Genomic DNA, 22932 nt, shown 5'->3' on the forward strand with positions numbered 1-22932 from the left:
GGCAAGGAAGTAAAGAAGGGAGGGAGGTAGAAAAATGCATCTAGATTAGAAAGAAATAAATAAAACTTTCTATTCACAGAAGGATGATCATGTATACAGAAAATCCTTTAAAAATCTACCAAAAAGCTATTAAAACAAATAAACTTGTTTAGCAAGGTTGCAGAGCACAAGACCAATATTAAAAAAAGAGCAATTGTGTTTTCATATACTAGCAATGAACAATTCAAAAATCAAATTAAGCAAACAATTCCATTTACAACAGCATTTAAAATAAAATACTTAAAAATCAATTTAACAAATAGATGTAAAAATGTATACTCTTAAAACTATGCAAAAATGTTGAAAAAAATTAAGACCTTAATAAATGGAAAGCCATCGCATGCTCATGTATCAAGTGAATTGATATTGTTAAGATGACATTACTCCCCAAATTGATCTATAGACTCAACACCATTCCTACCAAAACCCCAGCTGGCACTCTCTCTCTCTTTTTTTTCTTTTTTTCGCAGAAATTGATAAGCATGCCCCAAAATGTATGTGGAAATTCAAGTACTGAGATAGCCAAAACAATCTTAAAAAATAAGAACAAAGCTAAATAACTCATAATTTCCAATTTATAAACTTATTTCAAAGCTACAGTCTCCAAGACAATGTGGTACTGGCATAAAAATGAACATACGGACCAATAAAATAACATTAAAACTCTATAAATAAACCCTCACATTTATGGTCAATTGATTTCAACAAGGGTATCAAGAAAATCTGATTACTTTTCACAAATGTTGCTGGGACAATTGAATATCCACATGCATAAAACTAAAGTTGAATCCCTTCCTCACACCATATACAAAAATCTTTACTTAAAATAAAATGCAGACAAATTAAGAGAGAGCTAAAATTACAAAACTCTTAGAACAAAACACAGGAATAAATCTTAATGAATCTGCATTTGTTGCACAAGCGACAAAAGAAAAAAAACAGATAATTGTACTTCATGAAAATATTAAAACTTTTGTGTTGCAAAATAAGCCATCAGGAAACTGAAAAGAACACCTACAGGAAGAAAGAAAATATTTGCAGGAAACTTGTACCTAAAATAAAGAACACTTACAACTCACTCAATAATAAAAAGACAAACAATTTAAAAGTTGACAATGAACTTGAACAGACATTTCTCCAAAGAAGATATGCAAATGTCCAATAAGCACATGAAAAGATACCCAACCTCATTAGTCATTAGGGAAATGCAAATCAAAACCACAAGATACCACTTCAAATCCAGAAAGATACTATACTCAAAAAAAAAAGAGTTAAATATTGGCAAAGATGTGAGGAAAACGGAACCCTCATATTGCTGACAAGAATGTAAGATGATGCAGCTGCTCTGGAAACCAGTTTGACAGTTCCTTAAAATGCGAAATATAGTTATCATATCACTCAATAACTCCACTACTAGGTGTCTATCCAGGAGAAATACAGACATATACCCATACAAAGACTTGTATTTTAGTCTTTATAGCAGCATTATTCATAATAGCCAAAAACTGGAAGCAACCTAGATGTTCACAAACTGATAAATGAACAACAAAATGTGGTATATCCATACAATGAACTATTATTTGGCAATAAAAAGAAAGGAATTATTGACACATGCTACAACACAGATGAACAGTTAAAACATTATGCGGAGTGAAAGAAGCCAATCACAAATGCATAAATACTGTTACGATTCCATATATATGAAATGTCCAAAATCAGCAAATCCATAGAAACAGAAAGTAGATGAGCAGTTTTCAGGGGCTGACAGGCTGGAAGATAAGAAGGGAATCACAACTAATGGGTAGGGGAGTTTCTTTTAGGGGAGATGAAAATGTTCCAAAATTAGATAGTGGTGGTAGTTGCATGACTTCATAAATTTGTTTTTAAAAATGGAACTATACCCTTTAAATGGATGAATTCTATACCATATGAATTATATCTCAATAAAGCTGTTTTATAAAACAGAAAGAAGGAAACAAAAAAGAAACCCTGAGGTCATATTTCTCCTTATTCACCATTGAGTTCACCATATATATATATATATACACACACACACACACACACGCATATATGTGTATGTGTATTGCTCTCTGGCAATACAAAAACAAAAATGTAGTGGCAATACAAAAACAAAAATGTAGTTTTTACATTTTCAAAGGACTTTCTTAAAAAATAAAAAAGAATATGTGACAAAAATCAGTGTGGAATACAAAGTCTAAAATAAGTGTGCTCTCTGGGCCTTTGTAGAACAAGTCTGCTGACCCCCTGATCTATACCTTTTATTTTCTCTACATTTACCAAGAAGAAAAAGGGAGGAGGAGGAGAAAGATCAAGAGAAAAACATACCCTTTCTTTTACATCACTGGTAGCGATGGAAACAGTGCAGTATGGGCGCCAGTTTGTACATATTCAGAGTCAATTCTTAAATTTTTAAGAGTGTTGTAAGCCAGTTGGTGTCATGTTGTAATTGGCCACAGCAGAAATATTTACAATACAGAAATTGGCAAACAGTTCAAACTAGGGCTTTTTTCCCCCTGCAGAGAGCCAGCGTATCTCTAAATAAAAACTTCCCGAAAATCTTGTCGTCTTTGTACTTTTCAGAAATCAGAGAGCTGGAAAGAAACTTACAATCAGATTTTTAGTCCACAGGGAATTTGCAGATGGGACGCCATGGTTTAAAGCTAGGGGCAGATCAGCAAGTACATAGGGCAATGTCCCGGTCTTGCGAAGAAAAGAAACCTCAGACTCTCACAGTGACTCTCTCTGATCCTCCCTCCACCACTCCCACACTGTACCTTCTTTGCTGGGACATCTGCTCTATACATATGCGTGACCGCCAGCAGGGTCTCTACTCCTGATCTCTGGAGACTGCTGAGAAGCAGCAGCTCCCAGCCCACGTGCGAGGACTGTAGCAGGTGAAAACAAGTTACTGGCATTAACCAGGGCATGGAGGGAAGATTTTCTAATCACCACTAGGGGGAGGGCTGGTCACACTTTGCATCAAGGAGCCGGAGGGACCAGAATGCAGAGGGCAAAGAAAGGCAACCAGAAGCACTTTGGGAGGCCGAGGAGGGCGGAACACGAGGTCAGGGGATCCAGAACATCCTGGCTAACGCGGTGAAACCCTGTCTCTACTAAAAATACAAATTACCGGGCGAGGTGGCATGCACCTGTAGTCCCAGGTACTCAGGAGGCTACATTAACTTAATATTACTTATAAGTTAATTTTTTTAAGTGGCAAATAAAGTGGATTCAATATTGTCTAGTCAGTAGAGTGATTATATAGACTATGTTTTATATATGTATTATACACATACAAAATACAATATATTTGTGTGTATATGTGTATTCTCCTGTTCTGTTAAGTAAACTAGCAAGGAGTCAAGGAAGAGATTACTTACAAAAATGCCAACCTGAATCTTCATGGTGTAACATGATGGCAATTAAGATTTTGTTAATTGTAAATTAAGACTCATTTTCCCATATGAAAAAGCAAACTATGGTATTATTTTTGAATGCTCAGCCATAAATTAAATAGGTTTCCCCCAAGGCAGCTGGAAACCTACATTCCACATATAATGTTGCTTCTATTAGAAAATATTTCCCAACAACCTACTTATGAAGAATGTTCAGAACAAAATGTGTTTATGAACTAGGCAAAAGAAAAAAAATGTGTACCCCAGTTGTTTAGACAGTCACTCCCTCTTTCATTTCATTGTTTCATTGTATGATTATATCTGGAGTCCATATTCCTCCCACCCACCCCAAGCTCTCTGTTCTCTTTGCTTCTCTCCCTCTTCGCTAAAGAGTTGTTCTGTCTGCATCTCTTTTACAGTTACAAGAAAATGAATTTCTCATAGATATGCTGCACTTCAAGGTTATTGGCCCCATTTTTGCTGCTGTGGTAACTTTTTCTGGCTCCAGAAAAGCCATTGTAATCTAATGGAAATTGGACAAGGTCATGGAGCATGCTAAGAAAAGACCTGGTAACCTACAAATACTAAACCCAAGGCTCTCTTTCTATTTCTAGCGTGGAAAATGGGTACAACATGACGTTTTTATCTAGTAAAGCAAAACCATTGTAAACACTCAGGACTGAAGGTACTATTTGTGGAGTCGACTTCTAAAATTTGACTGCTTTGAGCTAGTAAGAACTACGATCTGTATAGCATGCTAATTTATACATAAATGTAATAAGGTACTAAACTTTAACACATACACACAATATCTGCTCCCAATGTCCTGGTCAAGCTGTGAAAATATCCTATCAACCCAGCCAACAGGGCATTTAAACAGCTACAGGCTGTTATTAAGCAATTAAGAAGTATTTATTTAGGCTATTTAGATAAGCTATTCCTAGCCCTAGGGAGGGCTTTACAGGGGTCATTTTATTTATTTTTTATTTTTTCATGTAATGCTTCATTGGTTAATTGATATGACCTCATAACTCCTCCAACTAAACTTTGTTGGTTCAGGAGGCCATCAGTGAGAACAGTTATGTTAAGACCAGCAAGAGGCAAACCCAAAAGTGAGAGATAGGAAAGTTGTGAAAAACCAACACAGCTGGCAACCCATTCGAGGAGGACTTGCGTGGATTTCATGAGAGAATGTGGCTGTCTCACTCTGAGGATGAAATGTACAACCGCAACCTTCCAGCATCCCCAAGACAGAAAGTATTTCACGGAAAGGATTACACCATATCTTAGAGAGATAACTGCATTTATTTCCTACTTATCTTCAGCAGCAGATGTAAACAGCCATTGGGACTTCTTCAAAGTCATTTCCAAAAATAGTATTAAGGATTCTAGAAGAGTTCTGCCTCTGACCACAATTCTGGCCAAAAGAGGGACTAAAAGGCCAGGAGAACTGAGATGACACCATAATAATAATGTCTTATACTAAATAAACATGTGCCAAGTGCCAGACACTGTGCTAAACACTCAATGTGCATGGTTTTATTTAATCATAACAAGACCCTGTGATATAGGTACTACTTTATTCTCACTTATTTATTCAACAAATATTTACAGACTACCTTCTGTGTGGCAGGAACTGTTCTAGCCACTAGGGATTCAGAAATGAGCAAAACAGAAAAAATATCTCTTCCTTTACGGAGTTCACCTTCTAGTAGGGGAGAGAAACAAAAGACGGAAGTCAATCAAATGTATGGAATTTCTTATAGCCACAAGAGCTAGAAGGGAAATTAATGCAAAAAAGGATACAAAGTTAGAGGGATGTAATTTAAAATAGGGTAGCCAAGAGAGACCTTATTGAAAAGATGAATTTGAGAAAAACATTTGAAGGAAGTGGAGGAGTCAAGCAAGTTATCTGGAGAAGTTCAAAGATAAGTTCAAAGTTACTTAGATGACAGAAAGTGTGGTGTGTTATTGGAACAGGAAGATGGCAATGTGGTGGAAGCATGATGATTAAAGAGGGAAGCTGGAGAGAAATCAGAAGGTCAGAGCAGCTAGATAGTATAGAATCTTATAGTTAATTGTAAGGGCTTTTTTTTTTTTTTTTTTTACCATGAGAGAAATTGGAAAATATTAAAAATTTAAGCAGAGGAGTCACATTATTTGCCTTATGTGCTAGTAGTATTGCTCTGGCTGTGTATGGAATCTAGACTTCAGGGGTAGTACAAGGATGGAAGCAGAGAGAGGTTGGGAAGTCACTGCAATAATTCAGGGAAATGATGGCAGCTTGGTCTCGGCTGTCAGGAAGGGATGTGATGATAACTGGTCAGATTTGGATTATATAATGAAGGCCTAGCTGCAGGATTGGCTAATGGGTTGAATGCTTTCTGTGAGAGGATGACTCCAAGGTTTTTGGCCCAAGTAATCACAAAAATGGGGCTGCCACTTACTGAGAGAAGGAGTAAGTGAGAGAAGCAGGGAGCAGGCATATTAGGGTCACATCTATCCAGAAAGTAATGTTAGCAAAGGAAACAGTACTTCAGAGTTAGAATCTTTAGAAGGCTGTGGCTCTCATGATTAAGATTCCAGTTCTATCTAAGTGATGTGTACTTCATTCAATCATTCTTTTATTCATTCATTCCTTTATTCAACAAATTTTCATCAAGTGTCCATTGTGTGCCAAACAGGTCTTAGACATGTAGTGAGCAAGAAATACTTGGTTCCTTCCTTTCTTAAAATGTATGATTTGGAGGAAAAGTAATTATATTAAGCTATAAAACAAATAAAAAATTATTAATAAAGAAAGGGACGGCTGGGCACAGTGGCTCATGCCTGTAATCCCAGCACTTTGGGAGGCCAAGGTGTGAGGATCACTTGAGTCCAAGTGTTCGAGGCTGCAGTGAGCTATGATTGCACCACTGCACTCCAGCCTGGGTGACAAAGGGAAACCCAGTCTCTGAAAAAAAAGAAAAAGAAAAAGAAAGGAAAGTATTGGACAACTTCAGTAACTTGCCCATAGTTGCACAGGTGGGGAGAGATGGGGTTGGAACTTGACACAGGTGCCTCCTTCCAGAGCCCACATGCTCACTTTATGGAGTGATCAGATGCGAGCACCATCCAGTGGAGAAGAGAGCACAGGCAGTCAAAAGGAGCACAACCACCACCCAGGAGATCCTGACCATGGCTGTGACATGAATACTACAGAACCTATTCTGGGCTCAAGTTCCCTCATCTCTAAAATGAACTAGATGGCCTCTGCCCTCCCTTCTGGCTCTGAAACTATGATTCTTTGATGTACATTGGTATCCACATGCAGGAAAGAAGATGTGGGGAACACCCAGTCCAAGCATCACTGACTTCACAGCTCTGCCTAGGACCAGGCCTGTGTCTGAGGCTGGGGGCCACGGGACCCCAACCAAGTCCTTTGCTGCCCTGTCCTCAGGAGGACCTGATCAGGCAGCAGAGCAGTGAAAGTAGGGGGTTGGCATGGGAGACTGCTCTCAGAGATGGGGGCAACCGGAGGGTGTGAGCCGGAGAGAATGAGAGTCAAGACAAATTCAAGGATAGCAGATCCGGCCAGGTACAGTGGCTCATGCCTGTAAGCCCAGCACTTTGGGAGTCTGAGGCAGCAGGCTGTGTCTACAAAAAGTAGCCAGGCACGGTGGTGCACACTTGCAGTCCTAGCTACTTAGGAGGCTGAGATCGGAGGATTGCTTGAGCCCAGAAGATCAAGGCTACAGTAAGCAGAGATCACGTCACTGCACTCTAGTCTGGATGATAGAGCAAGACCCTGTCTCAAAAAGAAAAAAAAAAGAAAAAAAGAATAGCAGATCCATTAGACTGCCCCTGGGTTTAGGTATTCTGAGTGTGTGATTTTCTCTCAAGCCTACAGTGGGCAACATAAGGGACTCATGCATTTGACTGTGGTCCTGGGAAATGTAGACCCTTGGCTATTTTGGCTCCAGTTTTGTCATCTGCAAAATGAGGCCAGATATTTTCTAAACTCAGTAATCTATGACCCCACACTCCTATAACCTCAGCATTTCTGTCCCTTAACTAAATTTCCAAAATAAACTTCTGCCTCCTAGAGTGTGCTTCTTGCCAAATTTGTAAGACTCACTCAAATAGTCATTTGATCTAACAGTGCAGTTCTGGAGATAATCCAAATCAAATATCTACCACAGAAGAAACATCTCAATGTTTGGTTAAAGAATTCCAATGTTTAGCTACCATTTTTAGTATTTCTTTACGTTTACTTCTACAGTATAAATTTTAAACCACCATAAATGATCCACAATCACAATACTCTTCCTAGAGCTCTGATGTCTTAAAATATCTACAAGATACTCAAAAATGGAAAATATGTTACTTTTTTCCTATTCACTAATTACAAATTGCTTCTCAGTGTTGATATACTAAATTAATGACATTAACTACAGAATACAAAGTCCCAAACAAAGCAATGCTCTACATCAACATATTTTGATTTTCAGTGCCTAATTAAATCATGTAAGTACAATAATCTCATTTTGTAAGTAGATAAAATAAAATTTACAAATATTCTACAAATGGCCCCAAATCACATAGCACTGAAAAGTTTCCAAAAACTAAAACCAGTATTATTGACTATAAACTCTTGACTCAAATTAGTGAATTATAATTATCATTGATAAACACTGAAAAAGCAGTGCAAAAGTAAGTAGTTTTGTTGTACACTTTTTTTTTTTTTTTTTTTTTTTTTTTTTTTTTTTTGAGAGAGGGTCTGATTTTGTCAACCAAGCTGGAGTGTACTGGCACGATCTCAGCTCCCTGCAGCCTCGACCTCCTGGACTCAAGGGATCTTCCCACCTCAGCCTACCAAGTAGCTGGGACCACAGGCGCACACCACCATGCCAGCCTTTTTTTTTTTTTTTTTTGTATTTTTAGTAGAGACGAGTTTTGCCATGTTGCCTAAGCTGGTCTTAAACTCTGGAGCGCAAGCGATCTGCCCACCTCGGCATCCCACAGTGCTGGGATTACAGCAGTGAGCCACTGTGCCCGACCTTGTTGCACACTTTTAAAAAAATATGAAGCCTTAGTTTTCTGAAATAATGAAACTAAATTTGGCAGGGAGTTGAGGGGAATCCTTATTACTCACCTTGGAATTTATCACCTGCCACCTTAGTACAACAGTAACTTGGGCTCAATTAATAAAATGAAAGAAAGTCTTTCATATATGTGTTTAATCTTCACTAGTAAAGTCAATATATGCATATTTCAATCAGGTTTAAATTAAGTATGTTTAAAGCACAAGGGTACAGATTCATATATTAGTAGCAAAATATTAGATACGTGAAGGAATTCTTATAATCCTAAAGTATTTTTCACCCATCTGCCTCACTACCTAGACATATTCCAATCATCATACTGTCAACACAGCCACATGAGAAGGGCATTGTGATCTCTGCATGGTAAGTTAACAGAGACTCTACTTTAAAAATGGCATTACAATCTACGAGTTCAGAGATGCACGTATTTCATGGAGAATGGAGTTGGGTGCTGGTAATTTCCAATGCATAAAATGGAAAACAAACAAACAAACATTTCTTTAAGGATATATACTTTCGAATGTTGATGAGCCTTATTTTCTCTTCCCTCTTGCCTTCTCCAATTCCCTTTTTTTCATCTCTTCTTTACATGTTCCCCTAGCATGATAGCTTTTCGTTAGGATACTTTTAACTATCCATAATTCATCCATCCATTTATTCATTTAACAGTACTTGTTGATGTGCATGTGCAGTGGTGGTCTCTGGGAATCAAAGATGAATGACAGTATACCGCCTTCAAGGAGGATACCGTCTTGCAAATATTGGTCCACACACTTAATAAGCTGGGAATGTGAGTCATTGTGGTTAAAACCAGATGTGGTTAAAAAAAAAAAGGGCACCTGCCCTTCCCTGTAGAGCAAGCATTTTCTTCACCTTCTTTCCAAACCACTTCTAGCACAGACTGTAAGCTCCCAAAGCACTGAGACCACACATGAATCCTCTCTCTTGGAGGAACAACTAGCACAATGTCTGGCACATACATAGTCGGGCCGCATAAAGTGTTTTGTGGGGACGGAGTGAAATTGAGTGACCAAGATGCATTACAAATGACTTTTGTCTCCAACTCAATGGCATCAGTTTTTAATTAACTATCTCCCTCTCTCTCAAAAGTATAGCCTTGGCATCAGAATCTAAGTGGGATTTCCATTTCCTAAGCACAGAAACTCCTACTCTTGTAGAAGGTGCCTTCGCCACTTTCCTAGGATCGCTTCATCAAATTTAATGTCAAATTTCTGAGAACCCTCCCCAGGTGAGAACAGGGCAGGCGAGCTGGCCCGCGCCGTCCTCGCCTGCCCTCTGCAGGGCTCTGACCCTAAGATGAGCGCAGATTTCAGAAACTTTTTTTCCCTATTAGAAGTAGGGTCAGTTAAAGAAGAAAACCTCCTTGTGAGAATCCCACTAGGAAAGAGAGAGCCCAAAAGAGCTGAACGTGACCCGAAAAAAAGTGAGCAGAATGTCGAGGGTCTCTTTTGAACAGACGGGGTCTCGCCTGCCCTCGAAGCAGCTCAGGACAGTCCGGGGTCTCGGAGGACCGGCAGCGATGCGAGGAGAGCGGCTGGCGGGGAGGGCAGCCAGCCGGAAGGCCGGCCGCTGCGGGGGTCACCCTGCTCCCAGGTGCTGTCGCCCTCCGCGAAGCCTCCTGATGACAAGAATTAATGACCAGGTTCCAAAGAAACCCAACATCAACTGTAGCGACCCGAAGCTTCACATTCGCCTCCTCCCTCGACTTCTGTCGCCTACGTAGAAGCTGGAGCATCTTAGAAGACCCAAACCTCCCACTTCTGAACCCCCAGCTCCAAACTCCCCGGTGTCCCCACCCTCCAGCCCGTCTCGGGGCCGGTTCTCTCTCCTCTTGCCCCTGTCTTCCAGCTCTCAGGAAGAGCGATACCTTCTTCATAGCCCCGAGTGAGACACGAGGCAACATCCTAGTCGCGCCTATATAAGCCCCTGGCTCGCCACTCCAGGGGGGCACGCCAAGGTCACCAGGATAGGTGTGACTGCCTCCACCTTCACTCTCCCCACATCCCTCCCTTTCTGAGATCCCCGGGGTCCGGTTCCTCTTCAGTCCCTCCTCCCAGTTGGGGTCTTCTTCTTTTGGCATGCCATCACCGCACCGGGACCCCTCCTGGCCTGGCCCTCCTGGGGAGTCCTTGCCCTCTCTCCAAACGCTCACTTGCTCTCCCGCGAAAGGCTCCCTTGTAAGTCTCCCCTCGGTTTCCTTATTCAAGGAGGGGAGAAGATTTGCCTCCCACTCGCGCTGGGGGAGCGGCGGGGCAACCGACGCAAACTTCTGCTGCACTTACTTCGGGCCGAGGCTGCCGCCCCCTCGCCTCTCCTCGCTCTCCCACTGGCAGCTGCTCCGCGGAGACCTGGAGCCACCTCGCTCTCATGCCCCACACCAGCGCAACTGCGAAATGCGCAAGAGGGGGAAGGGGTGTCTCCCGGGCGAGCGTGCCGGGGGCCCGAGTCTGGGGCCGAGGTCCGGCTGCCGCTCCCGACTGCCAGCCGAGTGGTGGCCTCTTCCAGCAGCCCGGGGATGCTGCGCAGGGCGCTGGGCGCCCTGCTCCTCCACCGGGTCGTTTCTGCCCGACTTGCAGTTTCAGGGCATGCCAGGACTGCAGCACCCTCTCCGTCCTCCCCCGGAAACGACTTTCAATTCACCTGGAGGCTCTCGAGGCTCCCCCGCGGGCGGGTAGCGTGACAGTGGGTGCAGAGGAGAGGGAGGAGCGCGGGAGCGGCGGCGACCCGAGCGCGCCTCTCGCTTGCTGGGAGAGGAGCGCGCAACCCTCTCCAGCCGCTCTCCTCTGGACTGCAGTCCTGACGTCACCCCCACCACCCCCCACCCCGCGGAGGAGCGGCGCGGAGGGTGGGGTGCAGGGAGTGAGGACGCGCGAGTGTGAGCTGGAGTGTAAGCTCGTGCGTGTGCACGCGCGCGTGTGCCCTGCAGGGCTGGGGACGAATGGGAACCGCAGCTGGATCCTGCGAGGAGCCAGACAGAGCTCCCTGTAAACGGGCGCCGAGGGGCTGCCGCGAACAGCCGGGGGCGCTCGCTTCCAGGTCGGGGCGGGGACACTAGGGAAGCAGAGTTTGGAGGCGACCACAGGACAAGGAAGAAGGCGGTACGGGTAGTGGGAGAGCGGGAGTTGGGCATTCTCTTTCCCCAAAGTTGGAGGCTGCCCAGGATGCCTTTAAAAAGCTGCGCTAGAGGTTTAGGGGGAAGAGTGGGGTAGACGGTGTGTAAGAGTTGGTTTTCACGCTCTTGTAGGAGGGAGTTCGGCTTGGGGAAGAAGAGCGCAGAGTCCTCTCAACCTCCAACCTCCGCCGCAGGTTCCGGCAAGACAGCCAGCTTCGGTGCGCCAAAGGCGCCTCTAGTCTACTGGGAGCACATCTCCAGCCCGAGGCCCCTGTCTACTAAGTTCCTGCAAAGAGATCAAATGGGCCAACCTTTTCCACCTGAGTCCCCTCCCTGCGTGAACCTCCGCCAGAAGCTGGGCGAAAGCACTCCAAGCAAGCGAAAGGGGTCAAGGCTGAGGCTGGATTCGAGATGCAAAAGGCCCCTCCCTTGGGTCCCGGGTCTTGGGTCAGTCGTAGGGGTGACAACTCCAAGCAGAGTTCCTTGAGCTCATCAGTGAGCTTTTGCCATTCCCTGGGACCTTACACTAGAAAGCGATCCACGTTGTCATCCAACTTTACTGGTTCTCTGAAATTGTCCTGGGGGCCAAAAATAGAAGAGACTTTCTGCAAAAGCGCCAAAGGAAGATTCGTTAGGTGGTGCTGGGATGGCTAGAGGTTGTTCCTGGAGCATTTGTCCCTTAGCAGAGACCCAGACATCCTTGAGGCTGAGTGACTGGTTCCCTGCGCCTTCTGAGCACTACTCCCCACTGCCGAGTACCCAGTCCGGAGCTGCCCAACTGCCGCCTCCCGGCTGGAGCAGAATGTGCAATGCGCCCCAGCCCGCGCCAGATCCGCTGTCAGCATGGAGGCATCAGGCGCGCTCTGCAGTGATCTCCAGTGCAGCCAGCAATTTTGCCCCCGTCGAGTGGCAACGGTTTTTAACTGCAAGCGTCTTGCTTCCTGAATCCAGACACTGTTTAATCGCCAAGATGACTTTTTATTTATTAAAATATTTTTAATGGAAAGGGTAGAAAGTGGGAAGTAAAAGAGGCAAAAATATTCTCCATCCACATACACTGTTATTCAACCCTTTTAAAGTTACCGAAGTAGAGTCAGATCTGGATGAAGTAGCAGAAAGTTTCATTACACTCTTGATTCTCAAATGGAAGCTTAACAAAATAGAAGCAAGCCTGAGATCCTAGTCTACTGTCTTAGGTTTAATAATCTTAAACATTCCCGCATTTGAAAATTCAAATTCTAGCTAATTAGACAAAATTATGGATATCCTTAACCATGCATTAGATTTCACGAATAAATAGAATAATTAAAATAAGTAAAGTACAGCCCAGCATGTTCCTAATTAGAACAAAGGAGTATTAGAGAAGGGTGTAGATTCATCGCCCCAAGGGCTTCTTGGAACTGTAACCGTCCTATTTTTTAACGTGCAAATGTGAAAGCACCCTGACATCACGAAGGGATTACATAACTAGTTCCTAGTTCTGCGTCTTTCAAAAGCAGCAATTTTTCAGTAGGAATCACTGTTCTTGAAAACGCTAATTCAGATTAATAGTGTGGGAATAGGCAAGTCATTGACAAATTAAAGGCATGATTTGAAAACAAAATTGTCAAGAGGCAGCTATGCTGGTACACATGAACCTTCTTTGTTGGGTCACAGTTTTCCTTCCAAGTGTTCAATGCAGCAAGTAAATGATGCCATATTAGCAGGTAGCAGCCTGGCTGACACGCCGCGGTAAGTAATGCTTATTTGATGTGGCAAGTCTAAGCACTTCTTCCCTATTTCCCACTGCCTTCTGTTCACAACTCTACAACAACTATTTTACTTTCTGATGTGATTGGTTGGTTGCATGTCTGCCTTCCTTCTCCACTTATAAACTCCTCCAGGCCAGGAATTTTGTTTTTCTTTTCTAACGACCCAGTGCAATGCCTGGTATAAACAGGTATAACAACATATATTAATAAATATATGTTGACTGAATTGTTTTTTAAAGAGTATAAAATAACGTTTTAAAATCTGTTTTAAGCTGAACCCTATAGCATATATGTGAAACAAATATGTGTATATACATATACATATGTCCACATATATATACACGTGCACATATATACATACGCACACATGTATGTGTATATATACACGTGCATATGTATAGATGTATGAAATTGAAAACATGGAAAGGAGAAGAGAAAAAAGAAAGGAAAGAAAAGGAGAGGAAAAAAATAAACCCTGAAAACAATAACTACCAATGGCTAAACAGTGACTCAGTCTGAGTGAGGATTTGAACTGTCCATAGAAACATCACTTGCTGCCCTTAACCTGTGAGATTTCTTTCACATTGGTCTACATGTACATGTTTTAAAATTTTGGGGTTTGAACCTCAGAAGCACTGTTCAAAGTGCATTACAAATATTTCCCATTGCTTAGGAAGCAACACATCATTTAAGTTGGGCATACGCGTTGGTGATGAGTTCAGAAACACTGTTAGCTCAACGTGCCCCAGACTGTGCCCCAATCAGTGAGAAGAGAGTCAGAGTCCAGCCACTGCAATTATAGCCCAACCGGCCACAGGCCAATGTTTGTGACTGTGCTCTCAAACATAGGCCGCCTATGGCCAGGTGGTTCAATTATCAAGCACAATAAAGGGATCAGGTGGAAAATAAGACACACACACACACACACACACACACACACACACACACACACACATGTCAATCCATAGCTATGAAGCCAGAACATCATGTTTACAAGGAAGGAATAGCTCTGTTGGGAGTCAAAGAGTAGGGTGTTGGAGTGGGAAGGTAACTATTTTAATATTGCAGTGGCTTTTCATCACATACTCCATAGCCGTTAAAGTTTCTAAGCCAAACTCTCTTGCAAATACATGTTGGCAAAACTATGGAGAATCATAATTTCTGTCCTTCTAGAAGCTATCTCCACAGCAAAAGAAGCTCCCCCTATCCTGGAGGCAGCTTCTCATTTTCTGTAACACAAAAGCAAATTTTAAAAAGATAAGAATAAGAATAAAAATTAATTTTTTCTCATAGAACTTACCTTCCTATATGCCCCTAAAAACCAGTTACCACCGATCTTGTACATACTTACAGCATACCTATGTATACGTATTTGTATAGTAGCCATACATATATGCATATATAGAGATACACACATATATATACACCACTTATAAAATATTGCCAAAATGATTTTAATAAATCTATTCAATTATGTACGTATGTTTCTAGAGTGACATTTAGAAGAGGGCTAAAATAGTTCATCATAAAGAAAACATGATCAAAACATTTTAAATGCTTGTTTCAGAGCATAGCGAATTTGGGATAAAACACTGGCATTTGCCTGTAACTTCTCTCAGGACTTGGGTTGATTCTTAATATTTTATGCTTCATGATATATTAATAGTTTTGTGTTTGAACTGCTTGTGTAGTGCCCTCTAATCTGATAGAGTTAACCCTGAAGACAAAAATCTAAGTGGCCAATTTCTTTTTAAGGAGCCCTAAACTGATAAGAAGGCCTAGACTGATAAACTCAATAAATTCAAATTTCAAAAATACCATAACCAAGACAAGTAGTTGACCTTACACGTTTATAAATAGTACTCCCAAGGTAGTGCCAAGTTAAATTTCATATGAAAATGTTGATGAAGAAGCATTTAGATAACCAACTATTTTGTGGATGACAGGTAATAATTTTGTGATGAAAGTTGGACTCAACTATATTTAAAAATAAGGACATTTTACTTACACGTATGTTTCTATGTGGTAACTGTACTTCATCATAGATTTTCATATGGAACTTACAATAGACCATTCCTTGAATTTATTGTGATATATGCAACACTCTTCCTAAGTGCACTACATTGACATCAAAGAACATCTTTGTGACATTATCAAACCTAATGAACAATAGTAAAAGGACAATTCATTGTTGTTTCCAGTTCAGGTTTTAAGAAGTGCTTCCTTAAAGGGTAGATCGTTACATGTTTTTATAAGGGGTACCTCTAATATGTAGATTTGCTAATCTGTAAAAACACTGCTGCTACTTGCAAAGTTTTCATTTTTCCCATTACTGGGTCAAGAAAAGTCCTAGTCAAGAGAATGGATTTAGAAAGTCTGTACACCTGTCAGACTTGGTCTCTCCACTCAAAGAGCCCACAATCCTTTTTCCCCCCCTTTTTTTGTGAACTCCCTATGAGTTGTGCTCTGGGAACTTGAAATGCAGACCTAGATGTAGGGGAGAACTTAATTTATGGGAACCAGTTGCAATTTCTCTTAAGGTTTCAGAAATTATTTTTAGATGGGCTTAGTTACAGTACTTTGGTTCTTCTTGACTTCTATGGAGCAACTTCAACCTAAATCTAAAAGAACACTTGCTTTTATCCTTCAGTCCTTCATAAACACTTATTTAACACAATTTTATGCCTAGTCTCTTTCCACTTTTGCAGAGTAGCTTTTTTTTCATTTAGAATGTCTAATTCAGGCAATTAGAATTTAGGCACCTCTGGGCACCTTGTCTGCCTATGTGTTTATAAAGCATTATGTACACTTACGGCACTCTATAAATAATAATAACAGTAATCACCCTCTATACAAAATTAAAATGTTAGCATATTCAACCAGTCTAGTATGCTGATTTGCTTTAGTGCTTTATAATTATCTCATGAAACCAATGGTAAAAATGGGCGCTACATTATACAATCTTCCCAAAATACGTTACTATATATTCTGGCAAAGAGATGCACCTGCAGTTTCTCCCCACCTACCTCTAAGATACAGAAGTGGCAGGATGATACTTAAGTTGTATTCATGTTGCAAACTGTTCAAAGTAATCTTTGTAGCTTTTTTCATCCAAAAACCCAGCCAGCATTCACTATGGTTAAGATATCTTTGTCCACGAGGAATAACTTGAACAAGAAAATGGGAATGTATAATTTGCCCTCACATAAAGGATAGCTTGCAGATTATAGACTGCAACATTTAGATAACCAACCACTTTGTGGATGATCACAGATTCATCACATGAAACGCAGGGTCTAGGGGCACTTATGTAAACTTTAACCGGTGGTAACTACCAATGACCACTGTTGTAAGCTGGCTGAGTTTCCACTGTCTGATTAAACAGCAATCAGAAGAGTAGCCTTGACTTTGCTAGAAAAACAGTGAACTGCCTCTCACTTTCAAACTGAGAAAAGAGCAAAGGCATTCCTGAAAATGCAGAAGAAAAAAAAAAAGAACTCCCAGTTTGTACTAAGCAGCGCTACTGATCTCTTCCTGGAACAAAGGTGCCAGGTTGAAGTAATTAAGTTAGTACTGCAGCTGAAATCATTGAGCAGACAGGTTACATACCCAAAACACCCAAGCCATCTGAAAATATATAGTGTGGAAAGAGCAACACTACATAAAATTGAAAATATCACACCATTTCACTACCTAAAAAGAGGGAGCTCCCTGGCTTCCCTGCTTTTTGCCTGGGGTTTTGCTTCTGATGCAGTCATGTTATTTTAATGTGCCAGAATAGAAACCTTGGCCAGAGACTTCGGCAGTCAAAAAAATGCTGGTGTCTTAAGCTGTATATTTATCCTTCTGAATTAATTGAATATAGCACCATATAGTAAAAATGCCTCTGACACTGCTTCAGAAATACCTAAGGCAGAGTTCTCAGAAAGAACTGCCACAGAGCCAAAATGTTGGCAGAGGCGCTGAGTCTGCACTCGGCAATCCTGACTCCCCTGCTTCTCTCCGGCAGAACAAAATCCATCGATTTTTACAGCGCATGGAGTTTACCTTGGAGGAAGTTATCACTTGAAACATTATCCAATCCACCAACATAATCATTAGGTATGTATGTCTTCACTTGCAATTGCTTTTAAAAAAAGCCATCTTGAATTAATCCTCAGATTTGTGTGTAAAAGACCACAGCAAATGAGAAATGCAAGGCAAAATGCCCTCCAGGAAGTTCCCATTAAAATGATGAAAGGAGAATTGTACAGTAACTGCAACTGTTCTCCAGCAACTATTTCTGAACTTTTAAACAATTTATCTTCTTCTTAAAGAACCATCAGAAGACATGTACTATTCATGGCTGGACAGGAAAAAAATATATTTCAAAGGAGAAATCGTTAGACATATGGTATGGGTGAGTTAAGGTGAGACAGGGTATCTTCTAGCTTGAGTTTAAACTTGCATCCCAGAGGTCTATTGATAAGGGCAATGTATCCGTCAAAATCCATACAACAAACAAAAATGACTCTAGGTATTTTATGAAAGCAGTAGTATACTGTCAGGAATTGGGTGCTCACAAAATCATTGCAGGATCTAGAGGAAAATGTTCTGACCTCAGTCTCCAGAAATGACATGCCAAAAATACAGAGCTCAACTCGTAGGCCAGCCACAGCTTTCAAGGCTGCCACTGGAGCTCTGATCATGCTACACCTCTGATCGTGCTACACCTTTGCTGAGCTGCTGCAGGTGCTCCTGGACCTCCAGAAGGCAGGAGATTGCCAGTGCAGAGCAACTGTAATTCATGCAGTCTTCCTTGCCAGCACAATCAGCCAAAACTGGCAGGAAGATGGGTCTTGCCTCACTTCTGCCATCCAATTCATGTGTCTGGCTGGTGAGCCTTGCATGGAATCTAGAACCTTAGATAAAGAAGCCTTGGGAAATGGAGTTTGAGCTACTCCAACTTCTCCTGTTAGGGGAATGGAATGGAGATCAAGGAAGTCAATGAACAGCAGCAACCACCAGTGGCCAAGAAAGATCTTATGCCAGCATTCACCCCATTCCCAGAAAGGAGGAGTTTAATGATGCCGGGCTGTAGCAGGGAAGGAATCGCTCTGAGAACAATAAAGGTCTATCACTCAGATGATTCTCTTACCCCAGTTGCTTTGTGTCAGGGTCCTTCAGAGAGAAAAATACTATGCTAGTATAACTGAGACTTATTGCATAAAACCCCTAGTCACTAAGCAAACAAAGCAACGGTGCTGTGAGTCTCAATAATGGTGTGTAGATTCATGGGGCAGAGAATCTTCCTCCTAAGAAAACTCAGGAGACAGAGCATACTAGGAAACCATTGAAAAGAGGCAGCACGAGCAATACTCCTGTTGTCCACAGGGTGGATCTGATATAGCAGACCAGCTAAGCAGAGGAGCATGGTCCCTAGGAGATGGCACCAGTGCCAGCAGCAACTCCATTTAGGAGGGAACTTCCCAGTTTTCAGCCCCCAGGGCCAGACAGAACCAGAGAAGAGGAAGCCATGAGCTGCACAAGACAGCTGAGAGAACCTTACATGAGGGAACCTCTGCAGAGGTTCACAAGTAATTGGGGTATAGCTGAGGAGGGGGTTGCTGAACAGCCAGGTATGATGGTGGCCAATTAGGACAACAAGCCAAACTGAGAGTGACAATCAAGGCTTTGTTCACCTACTGCAGCAGTGCAGGCAAAAGGCAAAAAATGCCCCGCAGAAGGACTCTGTGTAAGCATCAGGAGGATCTGTGCAGACTGGGGAAAATCATCTCACTGAGGAGTCCTGAACAAAAGACTCCTTTTTATGAAAAAGTATAGGTGGGAAGGAAGGAGGTCAGGAAGGGATGAGTGGAGAAAAGTGCCTGAGTCAACTCCTCCCCTCCCATAAGGAGGTCTCTGAATGGAGGTGCCTGGGCTAGACTTGCAGATATGCAAATGAGCATGGTAGACCCAAGGGCCGTGAGTCTTTCACTGCAACTGCCTTCAGAAAACTGAAATGCACTGGCTGTGCTCCAGGTCTGGGAAGGGAAGGGCAGCTTCCCTCCCTGAGGCCTGCCAGGCAAAGCCTTTGTAAATGTCTACAGTCAGACCTGAAAGATCATGCAGGTGATTTTGGCCTGGAGCTGGACTCCTCAAGGGGAGGCAAAGGGTACTGCTATGATTTGAATGTTTGTGTCCCTCCAAAATTCGTGTTGAAACGTAATCCCCCATACAATAGTGTTAAGAAGCAGGGCTTTTAAGAGGTCATTAAGTCATGGAGGCTCTCACCTAATGCCCATGATGAAAGAGATTGAAGGACTCTATTTGACACTTTTTTGCCCTCTTTCATGAGGATAAAAAAAGGAGACAGCAACAAGGCACTATCTTTGAAGAAGAGAACAAGGCTTCACCAGATGCTGAACCTGCTGGTGCCTTGATCTCCTTGATCTTGGACTTCCCAGCCTCCAGAACTGTAAGAAGTAAATTTCAGTTCTTTATAAATTATCCAGACTACAGTATTTTGCTACAGCAGCAGGGACAGACTAAGATAAATGCTCTTTGGATGAAGGATTAAAGCCCTATAATGGAGTGTGGCACAGAATTATATAAACACTATACTGTGTACCGATGGTCCCCAATTTATGATTCAACTTTAGATATTTTGACTTTGCTATGACGCAAAAAAAATACACATTCAGTAGAAACTATACTTTGAGTACCCATACAACTATTCTGTTTTTCACTTTCAGTATTCAATTACATGAGATATTCAACACTTTATCACAAAATAGGCTTTGTGTTAGATGATTTCATGCAACTGTAGGCTAAGTTTTCTGAACATGCTTAAGGTAGGCTGGGCTAAGCTACGATTTTTGGCAGGTTAGGTATATTAAATGTATTTTCAACTTACGAGATTTTCAACTTATGATGGATTTTCCCAAATGTAACTGCATCATAAGTCAAGGAGCATCTGTACATATGTGTATGGTGTATGTTTGTGTGTGTGTGTGTGTGTGTGTGTGTGTGTGTGTATGCCTATTCAATCACTGTTCTTGTTCTTGTGGTGGCCTAGAGAAACAGATTGTATATTTTTTAGACTATACCCACATAAAGCTATATTAAAAAGTATTCTTTTAGAAATTCAAGACACCTATAAAGAAATGTACTTTTTCTTCAAAGCTTGCTGGCTTATCTGCTCCACACAACTGCCAGTAATGCCTTAAATTATAACAGTAATGTTAACAATGAGTCTAATGTCTGAAATTTTTTCCTGGGACTTCTGAAATATTTAAAAAGGAAAACAATAACTAACTCAGGAAACCAGGTAAGGGAAAATCCCTGAGAACCAAGCACTAACTCTTCTTGAAAGACTTCCAACAAGGTGGTTCATGTCTGCCCATATGATAATCACAGGTAGTCTGTTTTTCTCCATTTTCTTTATGACTCCCTGGGAACCAGTGCAGACTGGGGAAAGAGAAATAGGTTATTTCTTCTTAGGCTTTTTATGAAGTCATCCCTTTAGTTATTTTTCTGTTTTTGTATTTTGTTTTCCTGACGATGACCTGTGCACACGTTTTTGGAAACCTTTTTCCAGTGGATCTGAGGGAAATGGAAATGGGCATACTTTCTGAATTAAAACACAGGCTTTCCTAGTCTTGAGAACTAACAAAAGGATTCCTATACTTCCAAGGTAGAAAGTTTATTTTTAAAATACAGATCATGTCCTGTAATTTTATGTTTTGTGCTAGTATTTGGCCTATATGGGAAGTGCATCATGTTCCTGGCCACTCAGTATTTTTGAACACTCTTTTAATTTTGGATAAGTTCTACCTTGTCAACATTTTTAAAAGTCTCACTTGCTCAACCTCTTTTTCAGTAGAGCATATGCAGGTAACTTGGTGCCAGTAGTCTGCTTCATCCACAGGCGACTGGAAGACAGGAAGGCAGAAATAGAAGGTTCTCTTACAATATGTGTCATGGTATAACATCACTTGAAGTTAAGGTTAAACAGGTATACTAAAGATAAGTTAAAGATGTACACTGTAGTAAGTTAAATAGGAATATTAAGTATCCCCAAGCAATTGCTGAAGTAACAAAAAATCATATTTAATAAGCCAATAGAGAAGATAAAATGGAACTGTAAAAATATTCAATTAATTGAAGGAATGCAGGAAAAAGTAAAGGAAAACAAAGGACAGATGAAACAAATAACAAGATGGTATATTTAAATCTAACCATGTAATTAATCATATAAAATTAAAAAGTTTAAATATCCTAATTAAAAGAGCTTTCAGATTGGCTGAAAATGCCAGACTCAACTATAAGCTGCCTACAAGAAACATATTTCATTTATTGTTATAATTTCAACTTTTATTTTAGATTCAGGGGGTACATGTAGAAGTTTGTCCAACCTAGAATAGTTTTCCTTTTAGGACAAGCAGTAACGGCAAGGAAAAAGTCTTTACAAGGAAAATCAGTGCTGGCAGCAGGAGTGGTTGAAGTCAAGTTGTAACTCAAGAATACAATATAGCTCTCCTTCTATTTAGATCTGTTAAAATTTATCTCTGCATGGTTTATTATTTTCAAAGTACATGTCTTGTGCATTGTTTGTCATATTTATCCCAAATATTTTTGGTCCTGTTGTGAATATGATTTTTATTTCAATTTTTCATAGCTCATTGCTGGCAATAGAAACACATTGACTTTTGTCTTTTGATTTTTGTATCCTGTGCATTTTCTAAACTCACTTATTAGTTCTAGTAATTTTTTTGTATACTTCCATCAGATTTTCCCCATAGGTAATCAGGTTATCTGTGAATAAAAATCACCTTTACTTCTTCCTTTCTGATCTTAATGCCTTTTATTTTTTATCCTTGCCTCATTGCACTGGCTGGAAACTCTGTATGATGATGAATAGACATGATAAGAGTAGGCATTCTTGCCTTATTTTTTATCTTAGGGGGAAGGCATTTAGTCCTTCATGATTAAGTGTGAAGTCAGCCATAGACATTTCCTATATGCCATTTATCAAATTGAGAAAAAAAATTAATCAGGAATGAATATTGAATTTGGTCAAATACTTTTTGGGGGTATACTGAGAGTTATATGATTTTTTTAGTTTGTTATTATAAATTGCGTTGATGAATTTCTAAATGGTAAACCAACCCTGCCTAGAATAAACATGTCTTGGTCATAACATGTTTCTAAAATATACATTGTTGAATTTGACTTGCCAAAGTTTGGTTAAGAAGTTTGCATTTATGTTCATGAGGGATATTGCTCTCCAGTTTTCTATTTTTGTAATATATTAGTTGGGTTTGGGCATAAGAGTAATGCTGTCTACATAGAATGACCGGGGAAGAATGCTCCATGCTTCTGCTTTCTGGAAGAGTTTGTGCAGAATTGGTATTACTTCTTCCTTAAATGTTTGGTAAAATTTACCAATGAAATCAAGAAGGCCTGGAGTTTTTACTATGTATTCAATTACTTTGATAAATATATGGCTATTCAGGTTATTTATTTCT

At 40.9% G+C, this 22932-nt stretch overlaps 1 protein-coding gene across 1 annotated transcript in view; it reads right to left on the reverse strand.

Annotated features, from left to right (window-relative positions):
- KIAA1217 (KIAA1217 ortholog) overlaps positions 1–11331 on the reverse strand; it is a 914794-nt gene extending 903463 nt beyond the window's left edge. Inside the window, exon 1 of the mRNA XM_011991313.1 lies at positions 10843–11331. The gene's annotated coding sequence lies outside the window, so the exon portion shown is untranslated. The remainder of the gene's footprint in view (positions 1–10842) is intronic.
- Positions 11332–22932: the final 11601 nt, after the last annotated feature.

This window comes from Mandrillus leucophaeus, unplaced genomic scaffold, assembly GCF_000951045.1.
Source record: "Mandrillus leucophaeus isolate KB7577 unplaced genomic scaffold, Mleu.le_1.0 Scaffold394, whole genome shotgun sequence".
NCBI lineage: Eukaryota > Metazoa > Chordata > Mammalia > Primates > Cercopithecidae > Mandrillus > Mandrillus leucophaeus.